Source organism: Podarcis vaucheri (genome assembly GCF_965113315.1).
Source record: "Podarcis vaucheri genome assembly, chromosome: 15".
In the NCBI taxonomy this organism is placed as follows: Eukaryota; Metazoa; Chordata; class Lepidosauria; order Squamata; family Lacertidae; genus Podarcis; species Podarcis vaucheri.
The window spans coordinates 42801839-42817791 of record NC_138753.1 but is presented as its reverse complement, the minus strand read 5'-3'; positions in this window follow the sequence as shown (position 1 = coordinate 42817791).

Below are 15953 nucleotides of genomic sequence, written 5' to 3'. Positions count from 1 at the left end.
GTGGGTGCAAGTGCACATTCAGTGGGAAGCAATGCAATGCAGGCACATCCTATTTCCCCCGGGTCTGATTCTCTCTCTGTGCTACTCAACCAAGGCTCCTCTGGAACGGGAATCCCCTTTTAATACTCATTCTTGTCTAGGAGGATCCAATGGCCAGACTGGGTGGGTAGAGACAGTCCAGGGCCTGAGGTTCAGTTGCTCACCACACGGAGCCGTGGTGCATACACAGATTCCAGCAGCAAACTGCAGCCAACTATCCCTCCCTCAACACCCCAACAACAACAACCCCTCCAGATATTGTCATTTGGAGTGTTCAGTGTGCAGGTAAAATTCATGCCAAACTTCAAAGAATACTTTCAAAGCTTTTACAATGAAGAATGAATAGCAAAACAAAACCACAGCATCTCTTATGGTCACTTTTACATCTCAAAAAGTGTGTATTGAAATCCATTTATGGGTGCACAAGATGTGGAAATGGATGATTGGGCCAGCTTAGCTTTAGGCAATAGCCCTAGCAACATCTGAAATGAAGCTGGAGTTTTCAGTTCTTGAAATGGAAGATTCCGGTATCGGGGGAAGGGGCTGTGGCGATGCTCAGAGCAGGCAGCCCCAGGGGGGAGCTAGAGGGCAGGTCCCAGTTTTTTCCCCAATTTGGTCTAAGGGTTGAGGCATTTGTTCACCTTTAGTGTACACCTGGAAAAAATGGCAGAATTATAGCTTCTCTGACTGACTCCCCAGGACCCTCCTAAGACCACCTCCCCTTCCCAGCCACACCCTCCCAGGCGACACCTGTTCTCCCGGACCCCTACTTCATACTCCGAGTGATTTTGCCTGGCTAGAATGTTTCCTTGAACGCTGATAATGCCTTTTGCTTTCTTTGATGGAGGAAAGAGAGAGGTGTGAGAGTGTGTGTAGAAACTAGCCCATGGTACAAATACAATTTTTACATGTATTGCTCTGCCTACTTTTGCCTCTGGCCACACCCACCACTGGCACGTGGCCCCCAGATAGTTGCCTGGAGGGGACTGTGGCTCTTGGAATGAAGAATGGACTGGAGTGAAGACCAGGATATATTCTGCTTGATTTCATGAGAGCTTAGGGTCTCGTGTCCATCAGGCTCCACCCTGAGTCACCAGGCATAGCTAGGCTCTGCCTCCTGAACTAGACTCCGGTTATAGAGGGAACTGGCAGCTCGAAAACAAGGGTGAAATTGTAGCCCTTGAGATTGTCTCCTTACAACATTGCCTGCATCCAGAAGGCTTTGCAGTTCAGGAAACTGAAGTGTGGAGGTGACGCAGAGGCGGAGGATGCCAAGAAGTGCAGAGAGTTGTGCCCACGGTGGTGGCTGGTGGGGAAACTGGCTAAGCAGAAGAGATCATATGGCAGATAAGAGGAAGAAAATCACCCAGATTTCCCAGGCACATGCTGTATGGTCTACATGCACAGAAGGAGGGGTTGTGAGCGTTGCCGTTTACCTAGGTGCTGATGAAAAGTGTGATGCTGTGGACCATATGGACTGCAATATCACATCAGAAGAGCTCGCCTCGCAAGTGGGATGGCTTGGAAATTTTGTAGCTTTTTTGTCAGTTTATAGCAACACTGTTAACTGACTGTAAGCCAAACATTTAAAAAGCTGCGTTTAATGGGGACTGGCGGTGGGGAGAGGAGAAACTCACAAAGACTGTTCAGACCAAGATATAGATAGTTAAATATTAATTAAACATCTCAGGGATACATTTTGTCAGGGACACAACGGAGGTGCATGTATATGCACACAAATTAGGGTGACAGAACTGTGGTCCTCCAAAAGTTGTTGGATTACAACTTCCATCACCATTGACCATTGGTTATGCCATCTGGGGCTGATGGCAGCAGGAGACTAATAATATTTGGACAACCACTGGATAGCTACCCCGATGTAAAGAGATCCATTAGAACATAGCGCTGTCCAGATATTGTTGGATGTTCTGGACAACAACTCCCATCTCCCCTCACCACTGGCCATGCAGCTATGGTTGGTGGGAGTCAAACAATGCCTGGAGCATCACAGGTTTTCTACCCCTGATGTAATGAGTTCCATCAGAACAAGGGTACCCAGTGTGACACCATCCATTCTGCTATCCAGTCCCTTGTGGAGGGTGAGGGGAGACACAAACCGTCAAATATGCATGCAACCCCACAAATTTACAACTACCCATAAATCTCTTCCTCCCATTCCATCTGAAATCCCTGTTAACAACAGACTTTAAAACATTTCTCCGGCACACAACAAATTTGGGAGCCCACCCCTTTAAGTGATTTGCAAGTTTATTTCACTTTCAGAATTGATTTAGCTGACATATGGGCCACAATGACATGATTTTCCCCCACCTACCTCTGAAATTTGAGGAGCGTTGTTTATGTGGCTTACCTAAAAAGGCATCTTGTATAATTAATCATTATTATTTACCCAATGCACTCCTCCAGAGTAACTGGGCAACACAAATAATTTATAACCCCCCCTTTTAAAACTCAGCCGAGTTATCAAGTGAACAACTAGAAAGAGCAGTTTAGATGCTGTTCTCTGCATGAAAGAAGTGAGGGTGTTCCCGTGGCATCATCTCTAGCCTCTGTGCACTAAGAGAAGCCTTGGGAAAGGGGCCGCTGCTTATACACCTGGACAAGACGGGCAGGTTCTTCCCACCTGTGAGAACCCTGAGCAACCAGAATTCTTCCCGCTGGTGTTGAAGGCTATTGTGCATGCAGTTGTATGAGCTCAGGCACCTCTGTCTGAACCTCCGCTGACTGAATCAGCAGGGAGAATGGAACAAGAGAAATTTGACTCCATTGCACTTGCAAGTTAGAGACCTGCTGTGAAAAACTCCAACTATTCCATGGAGGTAGACCATAGCCATCATAGCTGGTAACTCTGACAGCCTCTCCTCCATGAATTTGTCTAATCCTCTTTCAAGGCCATTCAAGTTGTTGGCCATCGGTGCAAGTTCCATAGTTTAACTAAGTGCTGTGTTTCTTTTTGTCTGCACTGAATCTTCCATCATTAGAGAACACTAGTTTCTAGTATTAACAGAAAGGGAGAAAAACTATCCACTTTCCCCACACCAAACATAATCTTATACACCTCTATCATGTCCACTTCTACATCTTTTCTTTGGACTGAAAAGTCCCACAAGCTGTAACTTTTCGTAGCATCACAGAATTGCAGAGCTGGAAGGGACCACGAGGGTCATCTACTCCAACCCTCTGCTATGCATGAATCTTTTACCCAATGTGGGGCTTGAACCCACGAGCCTGAGATTGTAAGTCTCATCCCCTATCAACTGAGCTATGGAGGAGTAGTTTCAACCGCTTGATCACTTTAGTGGCTCTTATCTGAACCTTTGATTTCCGTTTTTCAAAAGTGCATTTCATTCGGTTTTGATGTGTAGTGATGTGGGAGAAATTATTGATAAAGTTTTAATTAATTAATTAAAATAATATTGCATCCTTCCTTCCAAAAGAGCCCAGGGCACCAAATGCTACAGTAATAACTAACAATAAAAATGTGTTTTGAACATTAAAAAACTGTTAAAGCATCCAAGAACAGTAAAACATTTGGAACAAATTTGTGAAGAGATGTAACCAAATCATGTTGCTGGAAAGGCTCACCGAAACAGAAGAATTTTCAGTAAGTACCTAAAGGAGTGTGGGGATGGCATTTGCCTAATGTCAATAGGCAGGGAGTTCCTTCCCAAGGTGAATTTACCTCATTTGCAGCTTCCCAAATCCCAAACCAAAATACAGACCCCCCTTCAAAATTTGCACTTCTTTCAGTTTTGCAATATAATTTTATTTATATTTCATTTATTAAATTTCTAAACTGCTCTTCATCCAAGCATTACAGGGCAGTTTACAATATAAAAACACAAGAATACATAACATAGAACATAAGCAACTATGGGAAAGATAAAAGAAAAGAAAAAGAAAAATGTACTATCATGTACTTCAATATTTTTTGTAGTTTTTAAAGGTTTTTTTCCATTACTATTAAGGAATTTTCCTTTGTAGTTTTGGTTGTCTATATTTATATGTACCTGTTTATATGTACCTGTTTAAAGCAAAATAAAAGTAAAAAAATAATAATACATAACATAGTAACAGACAAACAAAATACCCACTCCCCAAATTTAAAAGGCTGTTGATTGTCTAATTAGCCAAAGTCCTGGGAGAAGAGGAATATTTTTGCCTGGTGCCTAAAGAGTTGTAATATTGGTGCCAGGTCAGCCTCCCTGGGGAGCGCATTCCATAACCAGGGAGCCACCACAGAAAAGACCCTGTTCTAATGTTGCTGCCCCCTGGAATTCTTGTGGAAGGGACACGCAAAAAGGGCCTCAGATGAAGGTCACAGGCTCTGGGCCAGTTCATATCCGGAGAGGCCGTCCTTGAGGTATTGTGGTCCTGAGATGCTTAAGGCTTTAAAGGTCAATACCAACACTCTGTGCTGGCCCACAAACTAAAAGTAACCAGTGCAATCAGGCCAGAATTTGCATTCTATGCTCAAACTGTCTTGCCCCGGTGAGCAACCTAACCGCTAAATTCTGCACCAGCTGAAGTTTCCAGATTGTCTTCAGAGGCAGGGCCATGTATAATGTGTTGCCGTAATCTAACCTGGAGGTTACCAGAGCATAGATGACAGATGTTAGAACTTGGGTACTACGCACCTTGATCTGGAGCAGGATTCGGAGTCGCCCTGGAAACAGAAGCAATGGAAATCCTCTTAAGGAAGTGAAATACAAGGCCTTTTTGTTTATTTATTTTGCACTAGGCATAATAGCTGTGTTTTCAAGAACTTAGTTAAAAAGAAATTTTATTTGATTAATTCAAATGTATGTTGTTGTTGTTGTTGTTTAGTCGTTTAGGATTAGCCAATTAATTTGCACGCATTTCTACAGTAATCGGTTATATTAACAAATTGACAAATTAATAGTTTTGATCAATCAGGTACATTTGATTGACCAAATAAGTGCCTATCTCTCTCTGCCTGCTTATGTCTGCCTGTCTATCTTTATATACTGTTTGGAAGAGGCAATTCCCATTCACACACACACACACGGTGATACATGAAATGCTACACTGTATATAATCTAAACCAGAGATGGCGACCCTGTTGCCCTCCAATGTTGTAGGACCACCATTCCCATTATCCTTGACCACTGATCATGACGGGAGTTGGAGTCTGTGAAGGGTCACAGATTCCCCATCCCTGATTTAAACAAAAGGTAAAACAGAATGAAACGAGAAGAGCATGCTTCTCACTTCAGAACAATCATTTCTGATTTTATTTATTAAATGTGTATACTGCCCTTCACCTGAAGTTCACAGGGTGCTTCACAACATAAAAAGTACAAAATGGGAACACAAAGTATGTAATGAAAGCAGCAAGAAGGAAAACAAACCAATACCACCCACCTAGTGCAGAACTTTTACACCAGAAGAAATACATGCAGTTTTAATTGACCTAAGAGTCATGTGAGTTTGAGCTATTAATTGACTGAGATAAGAGGAAAAACCATAGCTCAGTGGTAAAGCATCTGCTTTGCATGCTAAGGGTCCCAGGTCTTATTACCACAATGGAAGAAGGATGTTGACAAGCGGGAAGGTGTGCAGAGGAGGGCGACCAAGATGATCAAGGATGTGGAAACTAACCTTACGAGGAACGCTTGAAGGAGCTGGGTATGTTTAGCCTGGAAAAGAGGAGACAGAGAGGTGACATGATAGGTAAAGGTAAAGGTAAAGGTACCCCTGCCCGAACGGGCCAGTCTTGACAGACTGTGGGGTTTGTGCGCCCATCTCACATTTATTGGCCGGGGGCCAGCGCTGTCCGAGGACACTTCCGGGTCACGTGGCCAGCGTGACATCGCTGCTCTGGCGAGCCAGAGCCGCACACGGAACGCCGTTTACCTTCCCGCTGGTAAGCGGTACCTATTTATCTACTTGCACCCGGGGGTGCTTTCGAACTGCTAGGTGGGCAGGCGCTGGGACCGAACAGCGGGAGCGCACCCCGCCGCGGGGATTCGAACCGCCGACCTTTCGATCGGCAAGCCCTAGGCGTTGAGGCTTTAGCCCACAGCGCCACCCGTGTGATAGCCATGATAGCCAACTTCAAATACAGTGGTACCGTCGGTTACAGAGGCTTCAGTTTACAGATGCTTCAGGTTACAGACTCCGCTAACCCAGAAATAGTACCTTGGGTTAAGAACTTTGCTTCAGGATGAGAACAGAAATTGCGCAGCAGCAGCATTGCAGCAGTGGCAGGCCCCATTAGCTAAAGTGGTACCTCAGGTTAAGAACAGTTTCAGGTTAAGAACGGTTACCTCCAGAACAAATTAAGTTCTTAACCCGAGGTACCACTGTATCTTAAGGGCTGTCACATGGAAGAGGAAGCAAGCTTGTTTTCTCCTGCTCTGGAGGGCAGGATTCGAACCAATGGCTTCAAGTTACAAGAAAGGAGATTCCCACTAAACATCAGGAAGAACCTTCTGACAGTAAGAGCTGTTCAGCAGTGGAACAGACTTCCTTGTGAGGTGGTGGACTCTCCTTCCTTGGAGGTTTTTAAACAGAGGTCATGGACACTTTAGCTGAGATCCCTGCATTGCAGGGGTTGGACTAGATGACCACTGGGCTCCCTTCCAACTCTAAGATTCTATGCTTCTATCTTCAGTTAGGGCCTCAATCCCTGGAGAGTGGCTGCCATGCAGCGTGCACAATACTGCTCTAGGTGGACCAGCAGTATGATTCAGTGTTGGGCAGCTTCCTTGTGTTCCTATCCCACCTTGCAGCGAAGGGCAATTACATGCAGGCAGGGCACTACATTACTGCTGCTGTAGGAGGATCATGCAAAGAATAAACGAAAGTTTAAGATGAATTTCTGTTTGATCAATTTTTTGAAAACGTTAGCAGTATGCTGAGTGCAAAACAAGCAAGCAAGCAAATGTACAAATTCATGCATTCCTTTTATTTCAAACTCCCCCCCCCCCATTGGATCAATTGCCAGCCAAATCTGATTCTCACCCCTTGCCTCGCTGTTAGCCTGCCCCCTGGCCCTCTCCCCCCCCCCCGGCTAATCGTGATGCTGCCATCCAGCAAGGCAGAGGCTGCTCTAAGTATTGTCACTTTGCCGCAAAGAGTTGCCTTTGCATGCCTTTCGCATGATTGTAACCGACAAGACGAAGACAGTGTCTGATGTAAATTTTGTGCCTTGCTGCCAATTATCATCAGAGCTAGTCAAAATAAACAAATTAAACAAATAAACATGTCAAAACAGCTCAGACATAGGAAAGAGAGGAGCCAAGACCAAACACTTATCGGAGTGGTTGGTAGGACTGCGGGGGCTGTGCAGTGTAAAACGATCCGTTGCATTCTTCACCTTTTGCTGCAGAAAAGGCGAAGGAAGGTGAGTCCGGGTAGAGTTACAGTCCTGTTCGGCTTGGGCCTGCAAATGAACCCAAATCAAACCCAAATGTTGCTTCCCTCCCCCCGTTCCCTCCCTCTTCTGTTGCATAAAACCAATCCTTCCACATGTTTTAAAGCAAGCCTGGGGAACCTCAGGCCTGGGGGCCAAGTGCAGCCCTCTAGGCCTATCCATCTGGCCCTCAAGACCCTTCTCAGGCCACACAATGGCTGGCCCTGCTTTTCACCCGGCTTGAGTGTTTTTGCCTGGCTGGAATGGGTCCTCAAACTCTGAGAATGCTCCTTGCTTGCCTAGACGGAGGATCGAGAAGGGTCTATGTGAATGTGTGTGCAGAAACCCGCCTACTGCACAAAGCAGTAAAGCAGCATATAAGTAAATCAATCAGCCAATCAATCAATCAATCAATCAATCAATCATATTAATTGTTCTGTCCCCTTTTGCCTCTGGTCCCCCCCCTGTGGCCCCTGGAAGTTGTGTGGAATATGGCCTTTGGTTGGAATATGCTTCCCATAACATTTTTAAATCATTGGATGGGAGGAAATCAAGCAGCTCTCGCTTAGTTAGTTATTAATATATTTAATTCTGCTTCACATTTCAACAGAAATCTCAAAGTCCCAACAAATCCCAACAAAAAGGATTTTCTATAACCGGTATGGTGCAAATTCTACATTCAAGCCCAACAGTGCTGCTGCTGCTACTGCTAAACATAATCATAATCACGTGTGCAGTTGAGGGCGATCGAGATGATCGTGGGTCTAGAAACCAAGATGGGAGTTGGGGATGTTTAGCCTGGAGAAGAGGAGACTGAGAGGAGACAGACCTCTTCAGATACAGTGCCTGAATGACTGTCATGGGGAGATGGAGCAAGTTTGTTTTCTCCAGCTCCAGAGGGAAGGACCCAAACCAAGAGATTCAAATTACATGAAAACAGATTCTGATTAAACATCAGGAAGAACTTTCTGAGAGGAAAAGTTGTTTGACAGTGGAATGGACAACCTTGAAACATGATGGACCCTCCTTCATTGGAGGTTTTTAAACTGAGGTTGGATGGCAACAGTCAGAGAGTCTTTAGCAGTGATTCATGCATTGCAGACAGTGAATTACCGGTAGGTGGCCAGTCCAGCTCATCTCCCCCTTATACTCAGTGCATTAAACTGCTCCAGTCTTCGTTTGCTAATAGCAGCTCTGGTAGGGAGCAATCTAGATCAGGGCCACAGTTGGGGTGAGAGCAGCAGCAGCAGCAGCAGCAGCAGCAATGGTAACAACTTTTTTTATGTCCCACACATCTGACTGGGTTTCCCCAGCCCCTCTGGGTGGCTTATAGCACTTACAAAAACATAATAAAATATCAAACATTAAAGAACAGATCTTATACAGGCTATAAATCATGGGTAGGCAAACTAAGGCCCGGGGGCTGGATGCGGCCCATTCGCCTTCTAAATCCGGCCCATGGACGGTAGGAGAATCAGCGTGTTTTTACATGACTAGAATGTGTCCTTTTATTTAAAATGCATCTCTGGATTATTTGTGGGGCATAGGATTTCATTCATTTCCCCCCCCTCCAAAATACAGTCCGGCCCCCCACAAGATCTGACGGACAGTGGACCGGCCCCCTGCTGAAAACTTTTGCTGGCCCCTGCTATAAATAAACCAATAAATCAATAGAAACTAACAACAACAACCAACAACAACCACCAGTTTATAATTATACCCAAATTAAAACAACCCATTCTCCTCACATCAGAACCCTGATCCAAACATGCCCCCTCTGGCAGTTTTTATATAAAGGAAGTTGTCTTGGGAGCTTCAGCCACATGGCTGCTTACAGTCTGGGTGAAATGCAAGTGGAGAAAGTTCCACCATGAGGCAGTGCTAGGTGTTGCAGAACTTCCCTTCAGGAAGCTGCTGAATTGCAACTCATTACCAAACTTAAAACCATGGAGAGACCTGGTCTGAACAAAGACATTGGATTCTTATCTCATTATACATGACTAAGCCATTTTTCACCTTCTCACCCCTTGCCTTTTCCTGTAAGACCTATTGCAGTCGTTAAGAGTCGTCAACAGGCTCATCTCAGCTATCTGCCAATCTCCCATTCCCACCACCCTTCTGAGTAATACCCCTCCCCACCTTCTCACTATATAGAAGGATCTGGCAACTTCTGTTTCAGTGTATCTGAAGAAGTGTGCATGCACACGAAAGCTCATACCAAGAACTAACTTAGTTGGTCTTTAAGGTGCTACTGGAAGGAATTTTTTTATTTTGACTATGGCAGACCAACACGGCTACCTATCTGTAACTGGAACCTTCAGGAAATTGTTGGTGATCTCTGCATACCAGCTGAGTGAGATCACAGCCACATGATGCATTTAAAGCACTCTTATACCACATTAACTGTCACAGAGAATCCTGGGAACTCTAGTTTGTTAATTGTGCTGAGAATTGTAGCTCTGTGGGGTCAGCAGCTGAACAAACTACAGCTCCCAGGGTTCATTGCTAAAGTGAAGGACAAGGTGGTGATCCCCCTCCCCACCTTCCACATATCGAAGCCAGTTACCCCTTCCTTCAACACTGGAGACACGACTGCATCCTCCAGGGCACCTGACGGCAGCTTAAGAGAGCGTGGACACATCTGTACCAGGCATTTCAAGCACTATTATTTATTTCATTTATTTATTATACATTTATATATTTATATTTACTGCTGGGTTGTAATAAAACTTCTAAGTGGTTTACACACACACACACACACACACACACACACACACACACACACTATTAAAATAATCAATAAAATACAGTTAAAAACAGGTATTTAAAAACATCCAAACCATATTATGCCACATTAAGAGTCTTGGCTCCCTGCCCCACAAAGTCTTGGGAACTGTGCCTGAAGTTATTAGAAGACCTCACAGAGCTATGATTCTCAGAGTTCCTGGCGAGGATTGATTGTTCAACCATTCTCAGAATTGTAGCTCTGTAAGGGAAATAGGAGTCCCCTAAAAACTCTCAGCACCCTTAGTAAACTATAGTTCTTTAGGGGAAGCCATGTCTGTGAAAGTGGTATGATAGTGTTTTGAATGTATGGTGTGGATACGGCATGGAGGGCAGAACATGCCGCTTGCATAGCTCAACCCTCAGCCACTTCAGCCACTGCCTCTCTCTGCCCTGCAGAGGGTTGCTAAGTTTGCTGTACCTTTGCATGCTCCTTGAGAGTCAAGTCCCATTCAAGGCCTCTGCTGGGCTCTGCAGCCAGCCAGCATTGTCTCATGCTTTGCATTCTGTCTCCAGGTTTTTGTTGAAGGTCAGGAATACTGCAACTAGGTGGGGGGTTTTTGGTCTCCCCTCACACATCCGGCCCACGCTTCCTCCTGCTGCCCCCCCCAACCCAAGATCAGGTAGCCTCCTTTGGAAATATCTTGATATAAGCCATGCCACTGCCATAAATGAATCCAATCTGAAATCTTAAAATATTGCACAATTAAGCGAAAGAGCAGAATTGGTGGAATGGAGAAATAAAAGTATATTTGAAACAGGCTTGGTGCATGGAAACGGCATCTTAGTCGTTGTTGTTAAGGATTGGGGAATGGATGGCTGTTCCCCCATTTATTTATTTTTATTTTTTATTTTTAGAGGTATGTTAACCTTAAAAATATGTTCTGAAGTTAAAGGAACAAGCTGTCATTTTAGACAGGTGGTTCTCGTAAAGAGGCGATCTTTTACAGCAAAGTCTTGCAATGTCAAAGCTGTATGTCTCAGCGGAAATATAGCTATAATGCAGGTGATTGCACCATTTCTTCTGTTCTTTCTCATAGACTTTCAAAATCTCCAGTCCAAGCCTAGGACTTTAGGAGGAGCAAAGGATTAAGGGGGGGTCCTCCACCCTTGATTTCTGCAAGACACGAGGTGTTTTTTTGTTTTTTTTTGCAGAGCCAAAACAGAATTTGCAAAGTAATTCAGGTTTGCAAATTTGCACTTTTGATTTTAAAATAAAAGAGGGAAATGTAGTTTTGGAATGGCGCTTGAACAACTGATCTTTTCTTCACCATTCTATTTTAGTTTTATTTTTTTACAAACTGTGGCAAGTATTCAAAGCAAAAATCCAGAAACTTGAATTGCAATATGCAAAACAAGTTTTTTTGTCAGTCACATGCAGTAAGTGATGTACAAGAGTGATTAATTATCCAGAGACTGATGTGTGTTTAATATGCCCACAACTTTATCGTTTACAGTTAGTGATGGACAAATTTGCCAATTTCAGTTTCTCCCAGCTTCTCATTTTTCCAATCTGAAGTTCAGTTTGCCACATTTCTGCAGGAAATTGCAGTAAACATAACTATGCATGAGTGCTAGTTAGTGCATGGAGGTGTTAAGACCACAGAGCTGTGTTCCTGGACTCAGTTATGTCATGCCCTTTCACCTCCAGTGACGGAGGAAGTGAAACTTATTTCCTCACCATCTCTGCGTGTCATATAATCAATCTAAAACCAGACTGCATGTTTGAAACCATCTTTCTTCATTTTGTATCTAAGAGTATTCTACCTGAGTTTTCCTGGCTGCTGCATTGAATAACACATGTATCAGACCTTTGGATTTTGTAAGCAAAGCATTCTAAATTTACTTAACAGTATGTGGTTTGTTCATTGCTGGAGGAGTTAGAGAGAGGGGCAAGAGCTATAAGTGGATTAAATGGATATGAAAATATGAAAAGGGCTCTAACAATTTGTATTCCTATGCTGTGCTGCTGCTTAAATCTGTGACTATTTTAAACTTTGCTGGGGGCTCTCTCCTGCTGCGTTTAAAGCCCTGCGTTTTGAATCTGGGTGTCCCGCTGGTTCTTTTGCTAATTAATCCACATGTGGGTCTCAGATTTATCCCCCCACAATTTCTGCATCCATTTTTTAAAATCCACACTTCTCTCTCTCTCTCTCTCTCTCTCTCTCTCTCTGTGTGTGTGTCTGTATCATCCATATCTATATCATCTATATCTAAATCTGTCTAGCAATTTCTCCTAATATAATTCATTTTTGTATATTATTTAGACTAATACACACTTTCTGACACACTATGGGCAACTGAAACACAGCCACCCTTTGTAGTTTCTATTCATGAAAATAATGTATTGTTCCAGGGGAAATTGGTTAGCCAAAAATATGAAGCAAAATATGTATATGAAGCAAAAATATGTATATGAAGCAAAATTGCATAACCACATGTGTATATTGGGATAAATTTGTTGATGAATTTGCATGGGAACGTCAATCCGCCGCCCATTCATGTGGAAATGTGGCGGTCTGAACTTAAGACTGAAAAGGTAAGAAAATGAAATGGACAGATCTTGCTATCCTTGGCTGGAAGTAAGTCTCATTGAAATCAATAGAATTTACTTCTGAGTAGACTTGGTTAGGATGGTGCTGTAAGTTTCATTTTAAGCTGATATTTGATTTTTATTTCAGTTTCTGCTCTGCACATTGGATTCTACTCTGACCAAACATTTGAACTCCCATATGATTTACTGTAGCCCTTTTAATGTTTTTCTGTCTTTTTGAGGCTGCATTTATTTTATTCTATCTGATATCTTATTGTATTATTTGATTTGTGTTTTCACTTTGTGGCTAAATTGTTGTTCATTGACTAGACAACTAGGCCAATGGCCCCATAAATGTAAAAATAAGTTTAAAACCAGTTTTATGATTCTATGATTGTGGTTACATTGTCCTATCTCCTGCTAGCTGCAGCATCCACCCCTTTTCATGTGTTGGGATTGTGGCATTAGACACAGGAATGGGTGAATCTATCAATTTCAGGTTCTTGAGCCTTAAATAAATTCATTTCTCCACATTTTCCAAGTTTTTCCAAGTTTCTGAATTTCTTTTTTTAAGTCCTCATGAAGATTCACCACCATTTTGTGTGCAGGTGTCTCCCACTACACATGTTTACATGCAATTTTGCTTATATACATAGTTTTGCAGATCTATTTTCCATGAGATAATACATTTTTGTATGTTATTGTATGCTAACATATGCACATTTTACCTCAGTATATGCAATTTTCTACACCAGGGGTCAGCAGACTTTTTCAGCAGGGGGCCGGTCCACTGTCCCACAGAACTTGTGGGGGTCCGGATTATATTTAGGGGGAAAAAATAATGAATGAATTCCTATGCCCCACAAATAACCCAGAGATGCATTTTAAATAAAAGCACACATTCTACTCATGTAAAAACACACTGATTCCTGGACCATCCGTGGGCCAGATTTAGAAGGCAATTGGGCCGGATCCGGCCCCCGGGCATGAATTTGCCTACCCATGTTCTACACCGTACCTCACTGAATTTAAAAGGATGGCTTTGTTTCAGTTTGCATAGTGTTTTGGAAAGTGTGAATTACCAAGTTCAGCTTTAAATGTGAACTGAAATCAAAGTTCTCTCCCATCTCTTCCTGGGCTTGCAGGCCTGGTACACAGAGGCATCAAATTGTTGCTGTCGCTAGCTGACTTGACAGTAGCTCTTCTGAGACCTCCATGGGTGCACAGAATGCCTGGAGAAGAGGAGGAGCAGGATCATGGTGTTGCTTCCACTCCTGTCATGTGACATACACTGCTGGCCTGGCCCTTGGATGCACACGCATGCATTGTGGCATCTGCAAAGAGGTGCCGCATTGGCCCGAATACAAGCCGCACCTTTAAAGTGGAGGGGGCTGTAGAAAAAATACCCAAATACAAACTGCTCCCTTCTTCGCTCTCTCCCTTCCCAGCCTTGGGGAAGAGGACGGGGAACTACGCACAGGGCGGGCACCACTATCCCGCGCTCCTGGCACTGTTTGCCCCACGCTCCTGGCTGCATACCATAAGGTTGCGACTATAAGCTGCACTTTTCACAGTCAGAATTTGGGGAAAAAGTGAGGCTTATATTCAGGCCAATACAGTACTTTTGCACACACCTGTACATGGTTCAGTGCACCTTTGCAGATCTCCTGCTAAATAATCAACAGATGCAGGGCCAGTGTGGCACCGTTCCACTTTCACTCGTTCATATGTTTAGGAGGGATGCAATCAGATGCGGGGAAGATTGCGTACGTTTTTCTTATTATAATGCTAGTGCTTTTGTCCCATTTGCTAACATTACTTCCACACTGCAGCAAAGTTTTAAAGTCACAGTTATGGAACTGTGACTTTTTGACCGATATTCTGGCACTTTGTGCTAAATTTCCTTCACAGCAGTGGGCGTGTCGTGTCACAATAAACATAATTGAACAATGTTGCTGCCCCCCCCCATACATGCATGCTTCTGTTCCCTCATGATTCACCCATGAAAATGGCAGGAAATAACTATATGCTTGTATACCACCTCAAATGTTGTTACTTTACTTACACGATTTTGGGGGTTAATGGGGCTGAAACATATTTTTTCCCTGGAAGCAATGGAAATGGAAATGAGAGCTAAACTTCTGCTATCTTTCACTAGATTTCTGGAAAGCTAAAATATAATGTGGCAATTAACCAGTTGGGGCAGGGAAAGGGAATAACCTGCCATTTCAGTTCTGCCTAGGGATGGAGAAGAAATTCAGTTCACGTGTCCCAAAATAACCTGCAGATCGAAATGCAGCTTTCCTCTGAATTTCCAGGTTCTCCAGATTTGATTAAACAGTTCACCAACCAAATATGATTTGCTGCTCACAACTGCAATATGAAGATCTGTAACTTGAAGAACTCCACCTTGAGCTTCTTTCCCCCCTCCCCCCCTTTCTCCTTTCCTCATGTGTAACGTCTTGTTATGATTTTAGCAAGACACTCTGAGATCCCTTTTGGCTAAAGGGTGGGATATAAATGCCACAAATGAATGAATGAGTTTATGAATGAATGAATGAATGAATGAATGATAAGGATGTTTAGGGTAGCCAAAGTCCCAGGAAATATGTTTCGTAAACACTTTCAAATAGGATGCTGGCAGCTGATTCCGATGGTGTCAATTCTAGCCAGAGCTAAAACCTTGAACATTTGTCTCTTCACTGTGATTGCTTGAATGGAGGATAATCATAAGGGGTTTTTCCTTTCCAACAAGTTTTTGTGCTACTCCCAAACCCTGTACAAATTTCTCCTGGTGGTGGTGTTTGCAAAACTTTTATATGTTTTTGCTTTCCCATACCAAAGACATGCATACCAGCCAAACTTTAAATCATGGTCATCCAAATATAAAATAGATGCATTTTCCAATACAATCCATTATTTTAACCAACATAAGCAAGCTGCCTCATAAGTCTGGCAGAGCAAAGTCTCCTCTTTATTTTTTTTATCAATCAAAATTTTATATTTAATCCTTGGCTTTCCCCCCTGCCAGATAAATTTAGAAATATATTTTTTTCAATTCTCTGACGCTGCTTAAGTGGTTGACAAATCAGATTGATTGGAATAAAAACATCTTAGATAATACATTCATTTTAATGGCTGAAATTCTGCCTAATAGGGAAAGCTTCATTCTTCCCCATATCTCCATCTCTTTTTAAA